Below are 24,530 nucleotides of genomic sequence, written 5' to 3' on the forward strand. Positions count from 1 at the left end.
ATTATGGAAAGAGCCTAAATGTCCATCAACGGATGAATGGAGAAAGAAATTGTGGTTTATATACACAATGGAGTACTATGTGGCAATAAGAAAGAATGAAATATGGCCTTTTGTAGCAACGTGGATGGAACTGGAGAGTGTTATGCTAAGTGAAATAAGTCATACAGAGAAAGACAGTACCATATGTTTCAACTTTTATGTGGATCCTGAGAAACTTAACAGAAGAGCATGGGGGAGGGGAAGGAAAAAAAAACAAAAAGGTTAGAGAGGGGAGGGAGCCAAACCATAAGAGACTCTTAAAAACTGAGAATAAACTGAGGGTTGATGGGGAGTGGGAGAGAGGGGAGGGTGGGTGATGGGCATTGAGGAGGGCACATTTTGGGATGAGCACTGGGTGTTGTATGGAAACCAATTTGACAATAAATTTCATATTTAAAAAAAAGGAAGCAGGGTCTTCATTCAGCCTCTAGGGCTTTGGGGTCCCCTGGAAGGACACTCTGTACCTGGCCTACAGATGAGGAAAGGGAGAGAATGAAGAAAGGTTTTTACAGTCTAGGCTTGGAACTGGCCTTCCTTCCTTGCACACACATCCCATTAACCAGAATGCAGCCATATGGCCAAAGCAACTTGAAGAAGCCTAGGAAAAGCAGCCTACGTGTGTGCTTAGGAAGAGCAGAGAATGACTTTGCACGAACAAAGAGCCATCTGTGCCACATGAGGGGACTTTGCCCAGGCCCACCAGCTGATAACTGTGAGAGCTATGACTTTAAAGCAAATAATCTGACTCCAGATTCAGAACTCTTCCCTCTACAGTTGCCCAAGATCTCACATAAAAACAGAAACCAGGTGTCCTGATCTTTAATTCCAGGATCCTTCCTCCCACCCTTTCTGGCTGGTAAAAGCATGTTGATGAACTACAAATGGCTGTGTTCTTTCCATTACTATGCTGTGCTTTATTACAGGTGCTCTGATAGCTAGCACATTCACTAAAGTAGAAATCTAACCTTTCTCTTCTTTGACAACTGAGACAGCAGAGAATGGTCTGACTCTGTGACTGCTTCACTGAAGTCTCCCCAGGGTGATAGATAGAAGTGACTATTCCTTTCCCTTAGAGGAGAGCAATTTAGAGCAACAACCCATTGCATAGGCAGCGTTTGTGTGTGTGGGATGTATGGTATGAGGTCACTCTGCCACATCACCTGTCTGCATGCTGAAACTGAGGATAATTGGGCTATTTTTCAAAGTCAATGGAGTGTGACTTTATTGAGAAGCATTGGCCACATCCAGATTCTTCTTTACTTGCTCTGGGTGTTACTTTAGGTTCTTTCACCTTTGAATAATGTCAGACTCATTAACTGCTTGGAGGTAAATTTAGAGTAATTCAGAGAGAAGCCCTTCTGGAAACCTCAGCATAAACCCCAAGCACTGACAGGATCATTTGTCCAGGCTACAGAGTGTCAAGGCACAATCAGAGTGCATCTGGCCTCTTGGTATCATGCTTGTCCTCACTCAGTAGGGCCAAATATTCAAGACCTACCTCAGAGACACAGGTATTTCTTTTCAGATACAAAGCCTCTAATTCAAGGAACTTACCCTGAGCAAGGTGTTTTGCCAGTTTATAAGCTATGGACTGTCCTTAAACCTTGGAAACTGAGAACCACCAGGATATGTTTGAGTTCCTTTCTAATCTCAAAATCAGTTAAGAAGAGAGTAGAGATTAGCACAAAGTACATGGGCTCTGAAGGCAAACAAAACTCATTTCAAATACTGGTTTTACCTCATAATCACTGTAGAGCAGAGGTTGGCACATTTCAACCTATGGACTAAATCCATCCCACTATCTGTTTTTGAAAATAAAGCTGTATTGAAACATGGCCTCATCCATTTGTTTACATATCATCCATGGCCACTGCACACAGTACAACAGTAGAGCTGGGTAGGACGCATGTGGCCTGCAAAACCATAAATCTTTTTTATTCATTTATTTTTTTGATGTGTATTTATTTTTGAGAGAGAGGGGGGAGAGAGAGAGAACACAAGTTGGGGAGGGGTAGAGAGAGAGAGGGAGACAGAGAATCCCAAGCAGGCTCCAGGCTCTGAGCTGTCAATACAGAGTCTGACGTGGGATTCAAACTCACAAACTACAAAATTATGACCTGAGCCAAAGTCAGATGCTTAACCGACTGAGCCACCCAGGCGCCCCTGCAAAACCATAAATCTTTATCATCTGGCCTCTTCCAGAAAATATTGTGCCTCTTCAGTTCATTTTTTCAACACAGGAGTTCTGACTAACATAAAATTGTGGTGAAAACTGAATAAAATATTGAATAAATAGCATCCAGGGCAATTCCAAACATGCAACATCCTCACTAAGGAGTGGGTTCCTTTTCTCCAGTTATTTTGCACTGGGATGCATTCAGGTGGCTGGAGTACGGAGGCACAGGGATACACAAATTCAATGCCACATATATAACTCTTCAGGGAGCAAAGTTGCCCACGTGCGGCTCCCAGACTAAAAAGAACAAAGGAAATAAAATGAACAACCTTAATGTCCTGCAGAAAGTGAGGAGATCAGGGAGAGGCCCTTCATTATCTTGATATTGCTGCTATAAGGTAAACCAGCCCATTTTTGACATTCTTTATTTACCTAAGAAAGAGGTAAACAGCAATTTTGCATCTGTCTAGGGTACTGGAACTTTTTTAAACTTCCCCCCAACAACTCGTCTTACAACAAAATGTACTGTATGCAGCCTTACTTCCACGGAGAACCAAACCTATTCTGTAATTGAAAGGAACGTCTGCTGTTCGTAGTGTTCTTGGATCCGTTTATCAGTAATTAATGTGCGTGCCTCTAAATTGGACAATTTGTCTACATTATAAAATCTCAGCCTCTCAACAACCCTTCAACACATATTATCATTATGAATTTACCGATGAAGAAACTGGGAGATGAAATAAGCTGCCGAGTTTGTGCAACGAGGAACAGGCAGAGAGCTACAATTCAAAGCCAGTCCAACTCTCCTGGAGTCTGCCTAATCCTTAACAAAGTTGGCGATATTAGGGACTACAAAAGGATTGAATTTTAACTGAACCAAAACCGTATTGTCAGAAAGCCTGAACAGCTGGCAAGAGAACAGAAGGAAGAAATTTTACAAATATACTCTGAGTAACAACCATCACTATTTTCTAAATCCTTTCTCTAGGTACTTTATACCTCTTACATGTCTCAAAGGCAAGTGTGGCAAAAAAGCTTTGGATCTGAAGTAAGAGGTTCTGGACTCTGGTCTTGAACAAGCCATTCCCCTCCTCTCAATTTTTCTATTTGTAATTGAGAAACTCAAATAGTCTTTTAAGTCATTCTCTCTGAATGTTTACGATACTTCCCAGGAAGCAAGTCTTGGTCACTGGGGACTGATAGCCAAATATTCAGGATTCCACTTGCATGAGCATAGCCCTGTCACCAGGAAGGATGTGCCCCCTCCCCTCCCTACACACACACGCATGCATTGAACACACATTTCCACCTACCCCCCATAGTGCCTGATTTAAAACACATTAAAATTAAAAGAAGTCAGTGAGAGAACAATAATCTTCATAAAAGCACAGAGCTGGGTAAAGGAATAATATAGAAACAAACAAGGTATTTGCATAAGGTTTCTGACATTGATTGGGAATAAAATATACATGAAAAGACAGCAAAACTGAGAGTGTACCAACTGATAAAAGCAAAGAAAAGCTTAATCAAAATATGCCTCTGTGTATACACACACACACATACACACACAGACACACACACAAAGAGAATCTCCCTCTGTGAGCAAGGGGCAGGGGAAAAAGTGACAATTCTAGGTTATTTCTGAGTCCAAGTACCTACTTGAAGAAGTGAAATAAAAGACAGAGTGAGCATGGCTACCATTTATTGAGGAACTACCCAGTGCCAGACACTGGACAGAGCCACCTTTCAAAGCAGAATTTAAAAAACGGCTTCACCCTTCTAAGCACCTCCATGAAGAAGGCATGCTTATCCCCATTTTACAGAAGCAGACACTGCTCACAGAGATGACTATTTAGTCCAAGACCACTCTGCTAATTAGTTGTTAAATCAAGCATCAAAGCCACATCAAAAGATTATGTTCTTTCCTAATGCTTAGAAAAATGAAGCAAGTTGCTTAAGTTCACACATCATTAAAAGGGTGATACGAATCCAGATGTTCTGACTGGTAAATCAGTTCCTCAGCTACTATTTTATGATGAAACTATTGGCTCTTTTTTTTCTTCCAAGATTTTATTTAGATTCAAGTTAGTTAACATATACTGTAGCGTTGATTTCAGGAGTAGAATTTAGTGATTCATCACTTATGTACAACACCCAGAGGTCATCAAAAGTCCCCTCCTTAATGCCCATCACCCATTTAGCTCATCCCCCCCCCACTTCCCCTCCAGCAACCCTCAGTTTGTTCTCTGTATTTAAGAGTCTCTTATGGTTTGCCTCCCTCTCTGTTTTTATCTTATTTTTCCTTCCCTTCCCCTATGTTGATCTGTTGTGTTTCTTAAATTCCACATGAGTGGAATCATATGGTATTAGTCTTTCTTTGACAGATTTATTTCACTTAGCATAATACATGCTAGTTCCATCCATGTCATCACAAGTGGCAAGATTTCACTCTTTTTTTGATGGTGAATAATATTCCAGTGTGTGTGTGGAGCCATTGTCTTTATGTACTAATCAGTTGATCAATAAACTATTGACTCTTAACATCAGACTTCTTCTATTGAGAGGGACATGTCACACATTCAAAGAATAGGCCTTTGAGTTGCATGAATCTGTGTTCAAATCTGGGCTGCAACACTTATTAGCTACTTGGGAAAGTAGGTTCATGTGTTCTTCTGTAGTTCAGGGTTAGTGACATTTACTGCAAACAGATTTCTGAGAATTAAAAAACTTAATGTGACAATAAACCGTCAATTAAAAGTTGGTGATTGCTGGAGGTGGGGTTCTTCAGAAGCAGACCACGAAGTGAAGATGTGTGCTCCCAAGAGAATATCAGAAGGGGGTGGGCGATGCAAGGCAGGGAAGGGAAACGAGTCAAGCAAAGGTACATTCTCAGGAAAAGTCCCAGCTCTAGCCTAATCCTGCAGAAGCCTAGAGTATAAAACGTATACCTCAGAGTTTTCCATGCTCCCCACTTTCCTTTGCAAAGAAGGAAGATGGGCCTTCATACTCCTGCCCCGTCCAGTCATTGAATAAAAGTCATGGCTGGGGTGGTGAGGAAAGATGGGACGCAAACTCACAGGCCCTTCTGGCTCTGTATACATCTGCAGGCAAAGCAGCTGGAGTACCCTGAGGGCAGAGTGACATGACAAGATGGGGGGGCAGGAGGGGAGCCTGAAGGGGTGAATGTGTGAACAAACAGAAGGCGATCCTAGGCAGTGTTTGCTCTAATGGCATTCCTCTCATTGTTATTATCATCATCATTACCTTTTATTAGGATGAGAATGACATCCTTCTTTTATATGCCTCATTTCCAAGAATACTGGGGAAAACCTATATATTCTTGAGTTCAAGGTAGAAGCTATATAGACCAAGGCCAGAAAAGGGATATCAGTCCACAGGAAGATAAACATTCCAGGTCATGATCAAAAATGGAAGCCCCGAGCTGAACGCTTTACTAGGCAACCTACAGCATCCATTTCAGGCACTGTTCTCAGCCAAGGGACCAGATCCCAGCCTCTGATTTATTGGAGATGAGAAGCACTGAAACACTGCAGCAAATAGAGACTGGGAGAGCCAGCTCTTTCATCACAGTAATAAATGCACGTTCCCAGAATCATTGAAACCTTTTTAGTTTTAAATTCTCTACCCCTTACCTAATACAATTAAGGCCTGCATGAATTATACAAGGGATAAACAAAGAGATGTACTGCTTCCCAGAGACACAAAAGGAGATCTACATTACCTTCCTACATTAATGCTACTTAACAAATAGACCTCCAGCCCAGGCTAACTTAGCATTAGTTTTCCCTGAGAGAAAATTAATTTGCCCCCAGATTTTATGGTTCTAGCCAGTTTCCCCTAATAATTCTTTTTTTTTTTTATGTTTCCTGACAACATTTATGCCTCACCCCTTACTCTTTCCCTTCTGCCCCATATCTGGGCAAGCCCCTGGGTGCTCCCTCATTTGACACTGGCAGGAAGTTCAAACCACACAAGCCCAAGGCCACACATAAGAACCCTCACTCCAGACCCCCCCACCCAAAACACCATAGAAACCTCAAGCCATTTCAGACCTTCTCAGGATCCACCTTGGCCTCCCCAGAGAGCCTCATTTTGTGAGTAATATGGTATATGTGTGTCACTGATCTCAACATCTGAACCAAATTTTGGGTGGAGGTCCATTCCGTTCTGTGTGGTGGCTACAAAGGCAGTTATCTCAAGGAGGCAGCATGGGGAACACCCTAAAGTCCGGATGGCCAAACATGGTTACTGGTAATATAAACAGGGACCTAAAAGCTTTTTAAAGGATGGCTGTTCAACTGGATCAAGTAAATATTTCAAGAACTGAGTGGCCCAAACATAGTGGCTCTAAATGCAAAGGGTATAAAAAGAACTTTTTTAACTACTGGAAGGATTAATCTGCTTATTATGTCCACCCATTCATGAGTTCATCTATCCATTCATTCTAAAAGGATGTATTGAACATCTGTTGTTAAGTGCTAGGGATACAGCAGCACACATGACATACAATATCCCTACCTATCCCATTATATGGGAAATAGAGAAAAATACAGAGAACTATATATTACTAAGTGATACACAATACAACGGATAAAATTTGGGGAGTGGTGGGAACAGAACACCAAGGAGGAATATCTGCCCAACTTAAATATGGTAACCTGAAGTGAGAATTGATAGATGAATACGAATTCGTCAAGCAAAATGAATAAGCATATATACAAAAGAGAGTGTTATGGAAAAGCAATCAGAGGCATGGAGAACAGTTCAAAAAGAAAACACATGTGGGGCGCCTGGGTGGCTCAGTCGGTTAAGCGTCCGACTTCAGCCAGGTCACGATCTCGCAGTCCGCGAGTTCGAGCCCCGCGTCGGGCTCTGGGCTGATGGCTCAGAGCCTGGAGCCTGCTTCTGATTCTGTGCCTCCCTCTCTCTCTGCCCCTCCCCCATTCATGCTCTGTCTCTCTCTGTCTCAAAAATAAATAAAAAGAAAACACATGAAAAGTCCAGCAGCAAAGAGAGAATTAGAATATTCAGGAAACTGAAAGTACTTCAATAATTTAGTGTAATGACAGAATATGTCTCTGAAGAGCTGCTCTAAAATAACATGAAAAGGCAAAAACATCCAATGTTATGAGTAAAGTAAGTAAACTGTATATTGAGAAACGTTTTTTTTTTCTTTTTTTTTTTCAGTTTTATGGTGTACAAAAGCCAGACCTAGAGATATTAAATTGGGAATGTTCTGGAATCTTTTCATGATCAATTGGGAGTCCTAACACAAGCCTACTGGATCTCCTGTGGGACTTTTAAGATGAGTTCAATTCTCTAATTTTCTCTGGAGTCATCACAATACAACATGGAACACCTACACACTGCTCATCATGGTGAATGCTCTGTCATACTCAGATTGATGGTTTAGCCCCGTAGTCTTAAGTTTCTTTGGGCCCCAGTTTCTTCACTTGTGAATAGGCAATAATAATATTTGCAAAGATATCACTTATGAGAATGTGGGATTCCTTGGATTACACCGACTCTTACTGTGTTCTATACCCCAGAGCTGTCATTATAACCCACTCCAAAGCTGGAAAGAGGCAACAAATCTCCTCGGAGAGAAAAACCTCTGATCCAAACTTGGCTTCACAATGAATGCTCCTTCAGTCTGAGCAGTGCAGGGCTGCCATTGTTGATTCATTTTGTGTTGGCACCTGAGAAACTTAGTGACTTGTGTTTATATTTATACTGGCATTCGGAGTCTCAGGAGGTGTGCCTGAGATATGAAAAAAGACAAGAGAAAACAGAACTTTTTGAAAGCCAGAAGAAGTGCGGGAGTTTGCCTTTTCACTCTGGGTTGACTTCTAAATAACTTTTTGAGGTGTCTTTCCACATCATCTCACTAAGGAGAGGGATCTTGGCTGAGAAATAGAGAGAGGAAGAAAAAATTTAAAGAACATGAACTATATTCAGATATAATTTCAGTGAATATTTATGAGATGTGTGCAAAAAGTTATTTTCTGAGATTATTATTTTTATTTTTCAGAAATAGACCAGTGAAGAGTACAATTTACCCACAGACAACAATTGAGGCAAAAGATACAGGGTCTTAACAAAACTATGCTTTTATGAGAACCTGATTCTGTGGATGACATATATCCTTGGGGAATGGGGCAGCACAACAGAGCCAGTGGGATGGAGCCAATCAAAGGGGACCATTCTCACGTTCTCATCTTTCACCAAGGACTCTAGACACAGCCAGCAGCAAAACCCTCCTGTCCTCAAACTCAATCAAATGAACACGCATGCCTGCCGACACAATCTATGTACGCTCAGCTCATCCAAAGAGAGAAGCTTACCCAACAAACCACTTAGCTCTTCCAGGACTTCTTCATTTCTCGATCAGCTTGAGGAAGAGTGACCACGTGGGTGATGAGAAGTTTCTTCAGGTTAAAGAGGGCTGCAGTTATGAATACTGAACTTACATGTCACCACACAAGCTCCCAGTTTAAGGAAAAGAAAGAACTATCACTCCCTTTGTAATCTTGCCCCTTATTCTAGATGGTGCTTCTTGTTGTTCAATATGGTAATTACACACCCCACACCCATTTGCAAATTACCCTTGGGCACCAATGATGAATCTCTCCCAAAGACTGATGCCAACAGCTCCACGATAACAGCTCCCAGGACTGAGCCCAGTCTGCCATTTTACAAAAGAGCAAAACAGCGATTCCTTCAAGATGACCCAGTAGGCTCTGGAAATCCGTTAAAATGCTTTCAGGAAGTTAGGACTGTCAACAAGGTTCATTTATAGTAATGGAGTTGTAAAATCAGCCTAATTGTCTAAAAGCTGGGGATCAATTAAATAAAGTATGCTATAACTTTAAAACGACGTTCCATATAATCATTACAATCGAATAATAAAAGCATATTTGATGGTATAGGGAACCGCTCCTGCAGTGTTAAGTTACAGAACACTGTGTGCAATAATACAATTCTATTCTTGCAATATAGGAATGTGTATATTCCTAGAAATTTCCCTCTCTCCCTCCCCACTTCTCTTTCTTTCTGTGTGTTTGTAGAAGGTGCTCACTCTTTCCTTACAGATCTCACTTAAAATCACTTTCTCATTGAAGCCTTCCCTGCACACACTACACCTAAAAGACCAAATTCTTCTCAATCCCCATACCCTTCTCACACCCACACTCTTCTCAAGTACTTCAATCCCCATACCCATGTTTATTTGTCCACCTTAGTATTTATAGCTCTGTAGCATACTAAATGTATCTGTCAAGGTCCTGGAAAGAAGCAGATGGCACACAGAGTATAATAATTGGGGAAAAAAAAAGTACAGGGAGTATTTATAAGGGTGTAAGCAGAGTTAAGGAAAATCAGCAAGATACTGCAAAATATCCCAGGATGAGGAACAGTTGGGGTGGGGAGAGGGTAGGGGCAATGCCATCTCTGTAAATGAAGGAGCAGGAGGGGAGTGCAGTTATCAGAACCTGGAGACAAAGTGGTACCTGCACAAGAGGATGCGGGGCAGGAGCTATGGCCTTTGAGCGGGAACAAAGCCACTGTGAATCCATGGCTCAGCAGGAATAAATACTCTGGCATCTCTTGCCTTCCACTTTCTGATCTCCTGCCAGTGCCTCCCACCTCCTGAAGCCAACCAGCATGCAGAGGACAAAGGAGCTGGTTGATGTGGTCCTTAAAGTCCATCCTTCCACAGAGCAGTGTGGAAGTACCAAGGTGGAAAGTATCCAACAACTGCAAAGTTTACTTATTTGTTTGTATATTGACTCCCCCCAGTAAAATGTAATTTCTGAGAGGATAGGGCTTTTTTCTCTGTTCTGGCCACTAATGTATTCCCAGCACCTAGAAGTCTACCTGTGTGTAGTATGATGGCTTAGTAAATATTTGATGAATGAATGTATGTTCAGTGGTAGTTATAACATGTTTGTATTTGGGTAGTGAGTTTATGGGTAGTTTAAATTTCTTCGTGTAACTTTCCATATTTTCTAACTTTTTTCAATAAACATATTTGCTTATAATCAAGGCACACACACACACACACACACACACACACACACACACAGATGTATACAGGAGTCTAGCAAGAAAGCAGTGAGAAGAAAGTCAATTCCTATTCCGGAATTCATCAAGTAATAAAACTTGTACCGTGTTCCCCAGCTCTGAACCATGGAGACTCAGTCATGTCTAGGAAACATTGATCAATATTATCTTTCCAGACTTTATAAATATCCCAGACCAATTGCCTATATATTATTTATGCTGCCAAGATAATATGTAGGTAATACATAATTAAACAACAGCCAAATCTAGAGACACAAGTACAGCATTGATCATGAAAGAACCAACCTTATTTTGACAAAAGGAAGGAAAGATGTCCTTCAGTGCTGGACAACTACTTTTTAATAAAACTACACAAGCGGCTTGGCAGTTCCTTTTCCCAGCAGAAGTCCCCAACCTTTAGCAATGTGTGTCCCAAATGAGCGTCATTACTAACACTTTTATCTAGTTACCTGTAAATTATAGTTACCTGTAATATAAGCCCAATTCAATCATTGGTCCCTAAATACCAGACCAGAAGTGGATTCTGGGAATGTGTTTCCCATGGCAGAAGCTATCCTTTCAGTAGTAGAAATGATGATTGGATGATATGAAATCATATTTTATTAGTTGACTCAAAACATATATAGTAAAATCCTGTTAAAAGTGCTTCACTATACCCCCGTCTTATCTGCCCTAGATACTAGGTGCACTCCATAATACAGCTATTAAATTACACCAAAAACTGACAGCAGATCTACCTTATACATTCAAACCAGCCTTATAATAGGGGCTGCTCGCGTTTTTAATGGAATGTAATAGATACTGATTTATACACCCAGGTGTGAATGGTATACTTTCCTTTTCCCACCTTCCAGCTTGAAGATAAATGAGCTTCTATTTCTGTGCACCATTGCCCCTTTCCTTACTCCAGATGTTTTTCCCTGCTCTTCAGTATGGTAATTGCACATCTAAAACCTGAACACTCCCTGGATGCTGAAAAAAAAAATACCAGATTGCATGAAAGTGTTTTGACAATCACAGGAAAAAAATCTTAGATGCAGTTTATAAATATCATTAAATCAATGAAGGTTTTAAGTTAACTTGTTTCTGGGTGCTTGGGTGGCTCAGTCGATTATGTGTCCAACTTCAGCTCAGGTCATGATCTCACAGTTTGTGAGTTTGAGCCCCCCATCAGGCTCTGTGCTGACAGCATGGAGCCTGCAGCCTACTTCAGATTCTGTGTGTGTGTGTGTGTGTGTGTGTGTGTGTGTGTGTGTCTCCCCCTCCTCCTCTTGCACTCTATCTTTATCTCTCTCTCAAAAATAAAGAAACACTAAAAAACTTTAACCCGTTTCATCTGTGTTATGTATTTATGTACTTAGATATTTATGTGTTTATAGACTACGGGTATATTTTTTCTATATTTATCATGAAATTTCATGAAGAGCATCTTCAACTCTAAGAACAATTCCCAATCAGGGAAAAGGCAATAAAAATGTAAAACAAGACATTATATTAAAAGCAGAGGCATAATATATAATAACAGCTCTTGCTATCTGATGTTTCATGGCATAGCATTAATCCATTGAGAGTTTCTGGCTAAAGACCTTCCCTGAAAAATGTCCCAAGTTTCCATGGAGCAACCCGTCCCGCCTTCCCCCGGGGCCCCCAGGATGTTGCTGGCTCAGCAGCAGTGGCAGCAAGGGTTGTAGCATCAGCACCTCTGATTGGAGTAATGAATTGATTAATAAATGCTAACTAAGTTTATACAGTATAAAGATGTCTGATTTGTTACACTAATTCATTGGGGTTGTACCTTCATGCTGAATTAGCAGTGGCAGCCTCAAGAAACGGGAAAGGTCAGTGGTAAGAAGAATATATAGTAGCCAAGATAAAAGCATGAAAGCCTTCACTAGAAGTTGAAATGGAGAAGCAAAGAGAATTCTTTGATAAATTCTTTGGCCTGTGGTTCAGCATCATCAAAAAACTAATTTGTATGCTCATCTAACTCCATGTTATGCAATTAGCAAAAGTCACTAAGAGACCAAAGCAAACAGAGAATACCAAAGTGAGGATATATAGTGCCGTTCACCATAAATAATGCAGATTTGCTGACTCCAAATTTCATAACTACAACCATGCTGGAAACATAACTGACTCAAACGTATAAGGCAAAACTATCCTGGCAGTCAACTGTTCACAGGGTTGACATTTTTCTAACATCTCTTTTTAAGAGTCTGAAGTTTAAAACCGCTATTTCTCACTGACCGTAATGACACTTTTACCAAGCTCTCCTTCGCTAAACTGGTACCTTGGCTTATTTGATCCAAAAAGCACAGCTAGGTCTTAAAAGCTTCTGGGTACAGTAGAGAGAGCAATATACAGTACTCTTTTTTAAAGTTTATTTATTTTGAGAGAGAGACCAAGAGAGAGAGGCAACATGTGTGGGAGAGACAAAGAGGGAGGGAAAAAGAATCCCAAGTAGGCTCTGCCTTGTCAGCATGAGCCCAATGTAGGGCTTGAACCCACCAACCATGAGAGATCATGCCCTGAGACGAAACCAACAGTCAGACACTTAACCGACTGAGCCATCCAGGTGCCCCAATATACAATACTCTTATTTCACCCCCTCCCTGAGGAAGAAGTAGGGAGCTGTCCTGTTGTGGGAAGGCTATTCTCAGAAGTTGGGTCAAGGATCTGGTTTGCAATTTCTTTTTCTGAGCACTGCCAAGTCAGCATATTGTTTATTTAAAAAGAGAAACATGTCCCCGGTCCTTCAGTGTATGTGAACACAGTATGATATCTGGTTGGTTCAAGATTAGAATATAATTGGAATTATTGCTTTGTTTATTATTGTGCTCCTATGCTGAGTACAAAGAAATTCTATAGTAAAAATGCACTGTACATTCTGTAAAGCATATAACAGACACTGTTTCATTATTTTATCATGAATTAAATAGAAAAAAAAAGCCCAATTAATGAAGCTAGTCATTTCCAGAAAAAAACGGAACATTAAAAGCAGGCCTTCAAATAATAAGAGGGTTTTCATGTGGAATGATAATGATAATAACAACAACAACATTCTAATATGATTCAGGGGGCTTGAGAAAATCTAAGAAGGTATCAAATGTTTTCCCATTGATGAGTTTATAGTAATTTGAGAGTGATTTTCTGACGTCCTAAAATAGCTAAGTCATACAGATACAGGAAGAACTTGGGAAACTGTTTCACTGTTATATTAGGTCAAACCACATTTAGTTACCTTTCCTATAGTCAGAAAGGGTCCACATAGAGGTCCTTTGATGGGTCAACCTGGCTAGGTTACAGCACCTGTGTAATTTCATCAAACAATAAGGTAAGTGTTACCGGGAAGATATCTGGTGTATATGAATAAAGTCCATCATCAGTTGATTTTTTTTTAAATGTTTAATGTTTGCCTATTTTTAAGAGAGAGGGACAAAGCATGAGCTGCAGAGGGACAGAGAGAGAGGAAGACGCAGAATCTGAAGCAGGCTCCAGGCTCTGAGCTGTGAGCACAGAGCCTGATGCAGGGTTCGAACTCACGAGCCACAAGATCATGGCCTGAGCTGAAGTCGGACACTTAACCAACAGAACTACCCAAGGGCCTCTCATCAGTTGGTTTTAAGAAAGGGAGATTATCCTAGGTTATCAGGGCAGGCCTCATTCAGTCAGTTGAAAGGCTTTCAGAACAGGGATAAAGCTTCCCTGATGAAGAAATTTTGCCTTTGGATAGCAGCTTCAGGCTGTGCTGAGGGTTCCAGCCAGCTCTTCCTGGTTGCCAGCCCCAGGGTTTGAAACTTTCCTAGCTTGTCCACACAATCATATGTCTATTTTTTTTTGCAGTATATCTCCTAATTTATGCTTCCCATAGGTTCTCTTTCTCTGGGTTGAACCCCAATTAGTGAACTCAAATTTCGGCAATCTCTGTGATTCAGTGTGATATAAGGTCATTTGCCCAAAGAAACATCATATTTAAGAAAAAATATACAATTTGCTGAAAATCAGAAAATTATTTTTAAATGGGTATGAGAAAACAGCTATACTTAATTGAATATACCTCCTCTGGACATTATGTTAACATTTTGTACTTCCTTATATTTGTTACTTTGTTATAAATACCTGAATATGCATAATATAAAATATAATTAAAATGTCATTATTTTATTATTATTCAGTGAGACTTAATCTGTCACTATTTTCTAGCCAATTAATTAAAAAATGGGACAAAGGATACATTAATATCCTTAAGGTTAAGAAACGTTTTCAGGGGCACCTGGGTGGCTTAGTCAGTTGAGCGTCTGACTTTGGCTCAGGTCATGATCTCATGGTTTGTGAGTTCAGGCCCCATGTCAGGCTCTGTGCTGACAGCTCGGAGCCTGCAGCCTGCTTCAAATTCGGTGTCTCCCTCTCTCTCTGCCCTTCCCCGCTCATACTCTGCCTCTCTCTGTCTCTCAAAAATAAATAAATGTTAAAAAAAATTTTAAGAAAAAAAAGAAAAGTTTTCAGAATTGCTCAGGAAAGAGAGACGTCGGCAAAGTATGTTGGGGAGAGGGATAATGGAAATGTGTTGCCTTGCGTGTTGTTGGAGGCCATGTCTAGCTTTACCAAAGTTTTGATAAGAGGTGCTATTACTAGCCCAGTTTCTGTGCTTCTTCAGATCAATGCTTTACCATCATAATGCTAGTGGGACCCAGAAAATGGTAAATATCTGAAGACCCATTGTTTGCACAAAATTGTAATGCTAGCAGTCATCACAAAACACTTTGGAGTCAAATACAGCCACAGGGTTGAAGCCAAAAGGCTGACCCTGGTTGTAATGGAGAAGAGTAAACTGAAGTCATAAACGGTTTTGATGAAAATGATCAGCAGTGTGAGTAGCACAGGTAAGTAAGGCTCTTAAATGGATGTTTCAGAATCTGACAGACTCCCTTTAAATGAGAATTTATGGTTTTACCAACACAAGACATTTTAAAATGGACCCACATGCAGGGAAGAATAATGAAGAGGAATACTGAAGGTAAGCTGTGAAGACAGCCATGGCCCCTCCACGATTTCTCTAAAATCTAGCTCCATTGAATCACTAACGTGCTCTCTATTTAATAGGAAGTTGCTCTCTGACACCATAAATCCAGCAACAGTATTTTAGTTATTTACTAAGTGATTAAACTGTAGTAATTTATTCCATTCTTACACCCATATTTTTCCTCCAGGATCCTAAAAGATTTTACTGCCTCCCATAAAGCATTTTCGCTCTAAATATCGATATCGATTTAACTATATCCTATTATTTTTTAGATTTACTTTCTTATTTTACATGAAGTTCTAATCTCCATACAGTTTATAAAAAGATAAAGTAGCTCACTTCCAAAACCCCTTTCTGAGGTCCTTCTGAAGGTCCTGCCTTTTTGCTGGCTGCCAGTTCTGGGATAATTACATTTAACAACAATCCTAATTGTGACTTTACTCGGATGCTCCTTTTAGACCTATTTCAAGAGGTAAGGGATGTGCTACATTAAAAGTAAAAACCACACAAAATATAAAATCCCAGACCTCTGGATAAATATTTAACACAATATTTAGTTAGCCAGCCAGCATACCTGATGAAATATATTTCTCATCACATATCCCTTATACCTCTAGGTAAAGGTGGGTACAGGCTGGGGAGGAATCTGCAGTAAAAGTAGGAAAACCCTTTGGATGAAAACACTGGATGAAGTTAACACAACATCCTGGATAATCAGTTTTACTCATGTATTTAGAGGAAATATTTTATATCAAACCAGTAAGACTCATTATTTTAAACATTAATGTATTCTTTATTAACACATTGTTAAATAGTGCCAAATATTAAAATTATATACTGTATTTTATAGTTTGACATTGTATATTGTGGGATAGAATGTTAAACTGTGGCAGGAATTTGTAAGACAAATTGCAACAACTGGTAAAAAATCAACCTTTGGGATGTACCTTCAGGTATCATTAGCATCACCTTTTATGTTGGACTCAAAATTTCTTCCATTTCCTTTCCCCATGCTACTTAAAAATATATATTCACTCTCTTTATTGAAGGATACTTTGGTGAGAAAATTTGAGGAGGATTATGTTAGAGGGAAAGGTATTTCAGAATTAGGATTAGGATAAAGCATGGTTACTTAGCATAAGTCAGACATGTTCTTAGCAGGTGACAGCTAAGACCTATAGTTCCTCATGGGAAGGTCTGAACAAATGTCCAGGTTGTTTAAAGGAGCCATGAGGACTCACTTAAGTAAGGGACTACTAAGTAAGTAGTCATGCTTCAAAGATCCTTGAATTCAGGAACCTCTAAACAGAGATCCGGGACAGTAATCGCTTCTGGCATGTTTCTACTGACACTGAATACAGAAAGTGTAGACATCAATTGGCAATACCTTCAGAAGTTGAAAGGCTTCTGTTGGTCTCTCTCTGGTATACCTTATTGTCAGGGTCTTCAGACAGAGTCACATCTTTAAGGCAACAGGCTAGTCTGGAAGGGACCTGGAGAACTAAATCCAAATGCCTCGACTTTCCCTTTATAATAGCTACAAACCTCAGAGGACCGGATAAAGGGGTCTGACAAGAGATAAACTGACCTAGTTCCAACCCACTCTTCACCTCCTACTGGCTGAAAAAAATTTTTATTCAAAGGAGACAGACTTTCCTTCCATAAGAATACTACTCAGTCAGCCATGCTGCTTGGAAACATCATCTGGGAAAAAAGGATGTTGACCAGCGTCAATGGAGGGTCACAGAAACCCAAGGGGCTCTTACCTCCTCAACTCTAAAACACTGGTTTCATTCTCTTTCTGCCTGTTACCCCACTTCCTAAAATGCAGGCTATGATTCAACAAAACCCCATTGAGATAAAATGGTTGGTGCTTTCCAAAAGGCAACTTTAAAATAACCTTCATAGATTTATTTCATAGACATTTATATATCTCTTCCCCAAAATCAATGAAATTGTGAATGAAACAAGTAAGGACATTTAGCATGGTCACTACAATAAAATCAATAGCTTTACCATGCAAGTTAAAATTCTGTTACTTGAATTAATGCCTTTACTTATAAAGAATGATTTTTAAAGAATATCGACTGAGACCAAATCCACATGTTGTAAAACAAAATGTAAAGCTTAAGAACACCTTTGGATAATATTATATTAAATTTAATTTGTCCACTGAATTTTGCTCTACTGGAAGTAAGACATCTTAATCCAAACAAGGATATGATCACAATCAATTAAACAAGGCTTTCTTGTCCTATACTTCTGATCTTTATTGTGTACCTGAGACTGATGTTCATAAGTCAGACTTTAAGTCCATATAAATAGCAACAGTTCATAATATGTGTCATTTGTTTCCCTTTGCACAAAATAAGAATGTACCTTAAATAAGGAATTTTCTGTGCATTTTTCACTGACCATTTTAGCACAGTAAATCATAAGTGTTGATATTTATTTATTAGGTTTTTTTCTTAGCCCCACTCTAATATCCCAAATTAAGTAAATCAGATTCTAACCTAGTAATTCTCTCCTTAGCAAACAAAATGTAACTCTTTGATCTGAATTCCCCACCAGTTAGATACTAGGATTTCCTGCCTTTTCGCACAGTATGCTATTGAATTTCCCATCACTTGCACCATAAGAGTACCGTATCCCCACCCCACATATCCTGAGGTTGATAATTCACACACACGCATACACAGGCGCGCACACACACACACACACACACACACACACACGCGCGTGCCTCCTTCATTTACAGGATCACCCTTAAGTTGCCATGTGTTCACAGACAAGGATCTTTCCTTACTCACACTAATAATCTGATTTTATGAGTTAAAAGCAACAAAAGAAATTTAGTACTTGCGTCTTTATCTAATCCATATTTACTGCACAGATGTCAGAAGTGATCAGATGGAAGACAAAGGAGATATATTTCCCTGTATTGCAGAAGAAAGGACTTAGATTTGGGACTGGATTTTCTATTTATGTATCCTTGCAATACAAATGCAATAATGCTAGCACGAAATGACCTGGCTGCTTTTTTCAATAAACAGCAGGACTGTTAGCCAACCCATTTCACAAGCTTATCTTAAAGGTGAAAAAAAGAGGCATTAAAAAACACAACAATTATCTTACAGCTGTATTGCACCTTTCCTCTGAGACTCTTAAAACATTCTGGAAATTATGGTCCAAATCCTGTGCTCAGCACATAACCATCCTCCTCTGGTCCTCTCAGTGAGAAAAACAGTACATAACAGTGGATAAAAATGGCCCTCCAGTAAATACAGTTCATCATTCTCTCATGAAATACAACGATTTTGGACAGATACACACAATTGAGAAAAACAAAGGTATATAAAACCTAAGAGGTCCTTCCTAGGAATTTCAGACCTGTTGCCCTCCAGGACCAAATCCAATTCATAGATATTATTTGCTTGGCCTGCACATGTTTGAAAGATTAAATAATGTCACATAAAGTCTGGCTTCCTATCTTCTCTTGAAAGACTTGAGGAATTTGACAACACTGAGCCCATAACCCCTATGGCAGTTGTAGCTTCTTTTTTTTTTAATTTTTTTAAAATTTAATTTTTTTAAATTTATTTATTTTGAAACAGAGAGCAAGGAGGGGAGGAGAGAGGAATAGAGAGAGATAAAGTGAGGGAGAGAATTTCAAGCAGGCTCTGTACTCCTAGTGCAGAGCCTGATGCAAGGCTCGAACTCACGAAATGTGAGATCATGACCTGAGCCAAGATTAAGACCGCGCCACCCAGGCTCCCCAGTTGTAGCTTCTTTATCAGTCAGAGGATACAGAGTTCACCAGTGACTTCTTTTTCCTACACTTGCTACACTTCCGCTATTTGCTTTAGCTGCTCACCTTGGAGGTAATCAAGCTTGAAACCTTAATTTTAACCTGGGAAGACATCCTACCTCTTTAAATAGGTTGCTTTTCTCCTCATGCTTCCTAATCACACTTTAAAATTTAGTTATTGAGATAACCCTGGGATGACAACTCATATTGCAATCTGGACTTACTTAATTATTTCAGCAAATATTTGTTATATATGCAAGGCAAAAGGCTGGGTCTGGTGAATATATAGAAATAGATCAGATATAAATCCCATCTTTGGAAAGCTACTGATCTAATGAGGAAGACAAAACTTGGATAGAAATTTCAATGGGTGCCTGGGTGGCTCAGTTGGTTAGGTGTCCCACTTCAGCTCAGGTCATGATCTCATGGTTTGTGGGTTTGAGCCCCGTGTCGGGCTCTGTGCTGACAGCTTAGAGCCTGGAGCTTGCTTTGGATTCTGTGTCCCCCCAACCCCTCTCTGTCCCTCCCATGCTTGTGCTTTCTCTCTCTCTCTCTCTCTCTCTCTCTCTCTCTCTCTCTCTCAAAAGTAAATAAATAAGCTTTAGAAATTTCAAGGCAGAAATATACCAACACTATAAGAGGGGTATCTAAAACGGTTTAGAAGATTTTAAAGAAAGGAAAACCCAGGTTCACTGGGAATGGGTGAGGAAAGGCTTTGTGAAGGTTTCCTAGTTCCCCTTATCTGAGGAGCACTCTCTTAGATGGAGGTTTACATGCAGAGGGCTTATTAAGGATGCTCTCAGGATCAACAGTTTGGGGCAGTGAAAGAAGCAGGACTGAGAAGTGATGCTGAACCAACCCGTAGTTATAACAAATGGCTTCAAAGACCTCATGGGGAGTTTTGGAACTGGGATGGCCCTTCAGAGTTGTTTCAAATGGGAGCAAGTGGGCTTAGCCTTTATAACCCACACCAGCCCATGTGTGTGGTCACCTATAGGCAAAGATGCTGGTTCCCACTCACTCCTTCTTTTCACTTTCTGGGCTCAGGTATGACCTACTCTGCTTTGTATTCTGTCCCCATGCAATAAGCATACAGGGTTGGGCCCACCCTGCCATTTTTTCCTGATTATGGCTCTAACTTGGCAGATGAGGCAATACCCACCATACAATAAGGGGGAGGGGGGGCGGTGAGTAGACTCAGGATGCCCCGCATGCTCACATTCATTCATGCTACTATGTCTCAGCCTTATCACCGAATGTGTCTCACTCTCATTCTTGCTCTCTCTTCCTGGACATGCCTGACTTTGCAGATCCCTAAGTGTAAATTCAAAATGGAAGATAAAAAGCCCCACTTTGGCAATGGGTCCATTATCTTGTCTTAGCCAGCTTTTATGAGAAAGTCCCACAATGGAGTTAGCTATATATATATATTTTGCACTTTGCTCTCTGGCACCCTTGTACGTATGTTCCATCAGCCAGAATGCTAGAAGAGTGGACGCATGAGTAGTGCCCCAACCCTAAGGATTGAATGTGTTTGGATACCATTACTAATATCACTGCAACCTAGGGAGGCACCTTATTGAAGGTGTTTTATGACACTGATTTAGAGAGATGCTCACTGGCCATGGCCAGCTTGATAATAAAAATTATCATAGTTATTAATTATTGACAACTTTCTATAATGGCAGGTACAGGAATGAGCAATTTATTAATATTGTCTTTAATTCTTACATCAACTCTTCAAAAAATATATTATTCCCTTTTGTAGATGAGTAAGCGGAGGACAATAAAGACAAAACATCTTGTTCATGGTCACATAGCTGGTAAATTGAAAGCTAATGTTCAAATACTATTCATCTGATTCCTCAACCTTAGTTCTTTCTCCTAGATCACACTGTCATTAAAAACAGGAAGTGGTTGAGGTTCCTGGGTGGCTCACTAGGTTAAGCGTCTGCCCCTTGGTTTCAGCTCAGGTCATGATCTCATGGTTTGTGAGTTTGAGCCCCACATCGGGCTCCACACTGGCAGTGTGGAGCCTGCTTGACATTCTCTCTCTCCCTCTCTCTCTGCCCCTCCCCCACTCACTCTCTCTGTCTCTTTCTCACAAAAATAAATAAATAAATAAATAAATAAATAAATAAATAAATAAATAAACAAACTTTAAAAAAAACAAAACAGTAAGTGGTTATTCAGTACCTGCCAAGTGTAGAGTTCTTTACATATATTACCTAACCGAACGTTTACAGCAACTCCATGACATTATTGCCTAATTTTCCCACATGAAAAAATGAGGCTAAGAAAACTTGACAAAAATCAGTGAGCTAAGTCACCATGCCAGGATTCAGTCCTAGGTCTGACTGTTCTCTGAGCCTGTATCCCTTACACTCTGTCTCATGGTCTCCTTGGTAAGGAAATAGAGAGCTCAGAGAAGTCACCGGGAATGTTTAGACATGTCTATAATCTATAGAAGTCATCAGATATTGTCTTCACTAACTGCTATATAAGCAGATTAATGTCAGAAGACTCTCCTCTTTTAGCAATAAACCAGATTTTAATGATCCATGTCCTCTCCTCCAGATTGAAGTCAACTTGACAGCCTCTATAAGCAGACACCCAAGGGTCCCTAGAAAGACCCCAGGATTCACAAGGAATATGATCTTTACTGCACAGAACCATTGTGATACTCACAAACATCTATGAAAGTTCTGTAGAAGAGGGAAGAGGAAAAGTTCAAGGCAACGTTGTTAATACCTACTGAACCTTTTAGCAGGTTACCAGAGTCCTTGGAACCCAAATATAACTCCTCTGAGTGACTCCAAATACATACAAATCTCCACCAGAACCTGAGAAGAGATCTAGGGGAAATAATATTCATATATAGTAGTCTCTTCCAACATTCACCAGGATGAGGCATCAGAAAAGTCACTTCAAATAGCAATTCAGGGGCGCCTGGGTGGCGCAGTCGGTTAAGCATCCGACTTCAGCCAGGTCAAGATCTCGCGGTCCGTGAGTTCGAGCCCCATGTCGGGCTCTGGGCTGATGGCTCAGAGCCTGGAGCCTGTTTCCGATTCTGTGTCTCCCTCTCTCTCTGCCCCTCCCCCGTTCATGCTCTGTCTCTCTCTGTCCCAAAAATAAATAAAAAACGTTGAAAAAAAATTTTTTCAAATAGCAATTCAAAGTGCTGGTGACCCAAATGGAATGGAAAATCAGTCATGATTTCAGGGTTTTGCCATGATCAATTTAAAAGCTGAGATCCTAATAAAGCTGACTTATGATAGGCTATGTAAAAGAATCCAGACACAAAAGACTACATAAATGTCACTCAGTTTATAGGAAATTTCCAGAATAAGCAAATCTGTAGAGCCAGAAAGTCAATGAGTGTTTGCCGAGGGTATGGTGGGGGGATAAGGAATAACTGCTAAGGAGCACAAGGTTACTTTTTAAGGTGTCAAATATTCTAAAATTATATTATGGTGATGGCTGCATGACCTTTTATAAATACTCAAAACATCAAAGTATACACTTTAAATAGATGAATTTTATGGTATATAAATTATATCTGGATAAAAGTTGTTAAAAAAGAAAGATGATTTGCTACATATAGATATTGATAAAGGGCACTTTATAGTAAAAAGAGTAATCAAAAAGCATTAAAAATAAACATACATAAATACATAAATATATGAGAGAAGTCAACCTAAGATTTTATCAAAAATTACCAATTAAAATTTAGGCCTGAATTTCAGTACACACTTTGTCTAATTTGAATTGGTTTTCCTCTTTCAAGTCTTTAGTTAAGGTTACTTGAAAAGAGAATCTGAAATCACAAAAGAAAATCAATACCACAGTTGACCAAGGCCAGGTTCAATAATACTGCCCACATTTGAGTGCAGTGAGGGAAAACAGCATTCATTAGTCATATAATAACTACATGGCCTCCTGCTTATCTCAGAAATTCCTCCAAGGAACACAGCCATTTCCCACCTATTATTTCCTATTGATTTTCACCATCTGCCAAGAGGCAGAGAAGGAAGAGGAATTTCAACAGAAGAAGGTGAGACCAGAGGAGCACCAAAGGAGTGGGAGCACTGCATACCCCTTAGATGTAATGGCAGATGGGCATGCAAGGCTTTCAATTCATAACTCACTTTTTTGTGTATTCAATTCTCTGACTCCAAGTTGGTCCTGTGACAGCTGGTATTCCATTTTCTCACCTGAGACCTATAGTCAAAAGAAGTCGAAGGGAGATTGTTCACTGAGAATCCCATCATCATCATCATCATCATCATCATCATCATCTTGTTATTGTTTTTATGATGATGACTGGTATATATGCAAATACCATCCCAATCCCAGCTCACTCTTTTGCACAATGATTGATTTTCATCAGAGAGATCTCCCCCAAGTAGCCAAGGTTCCCTGAGGAGCCCCTAGATACCAAGAGGTAGAACCAGTTTCTTTTCACATGTAATGAGACATAACACATGTGGTATTTATTGAGTGCCAAGCTCTGTTGTAAGTTCTTCAGGTGTATTAACTCATATAATTCTCAGAACAACTCCACAGGGAAGATATTTTAATTACTGCCTCCATTTTATAAATGAGAAACTGAGGCAGGAAGTTTAGGAAGTAGTAGAAGATCACCTAGCTATGAAATGGTAAAGGGAAACTTGAACAAAGGCAGTCTGGTATTGAAGTGCTTAAGCATAACCACCATGCAAACTGCCTTCATAAGAGAGGAAAGCTTTTTCAAAGGTGAATGTTTTGTCCTGAACTTATATTGCTCACATATAGCCAAAGTGCAGTAGAGGTAGGGATTTTGATGACTCTCATTTCCTAAATCATGCAATTTTTATCCCACAAAGTAGAGGAAGATGGAGAGGAAGAACCAGGGATGGATATTGAGAAGGAATGGAAGGGTGGCAGAAACAAATACTGGATAGGAAGATCGGGATGCCCTGGAACAAACTGCCAGATTTCAAGAGGTTACAAAAGAAAGTGTTTATGCAGGATCTCATCATGGAAACAATACTGTCTTAAAAGAACTATAAAATCCCTAATTTGAAAACAGAAATGAGGGTGAATCCTGGAGTGTGCTTGTTAGCCTCAAATGGTTGTATCAACCTGTTTAATATTATGGTTCCTTAGTCTCAATATAAAACGCAGCACTTAGTGTGTGGAAGCATTATGCTAAGTGCCATTTGATCAACAGTCACTCTTTTGAGTCCTCTCAACTACCCTACAAGAAAGCGCTAACATATTAAGAATAAACATGAATGTAGTAAGTCCATGCCTGTTCTAAGCACATCACAAACTCATGTAACTCACACAACAATACTTTGAGAAAGAAACTCTTCATTTTATTATCCTCATTTCACAGA

At 39.9% G+C, this 24,530-nt stretch overlaps 1 long non-coding RNA gene across 1 annotated transcript in view; it reads right to left on the reverse strand.

The window, feature by feature from the left end:
• Positions 1 to 24,530, reverse strand: part of LOC125147045 (uncharacterized) — a 963,150-nt gene that overhangs the window by 641,871 nt on the left and 296,749 nt on the right. The window contains exon 5 of the long non-coding RNA XR_007144977.1: positions 23,298 to 23,370. This is a non-coding gene — a long non-coding RNA (uncharacterized LOC125147045). The remainder of the gene's footprint in view (positions 1 to 23,297; positions 23,371 to 24,530) is intronic.

This window comes from Prionailurus viverrinus, chromosome D1 (assembly GCF_022837055.1).
Source record: "Prionailurus viverrinus isolate Anna chromosome D1, UM_Priviv_1.0, whole genome shotgun sequence".
NCBI lineage: Eukaryota > Metazoa > Chordata > Mammalia > Carnivora > Felidae > Prionailurus > Prionailurus viverrinus.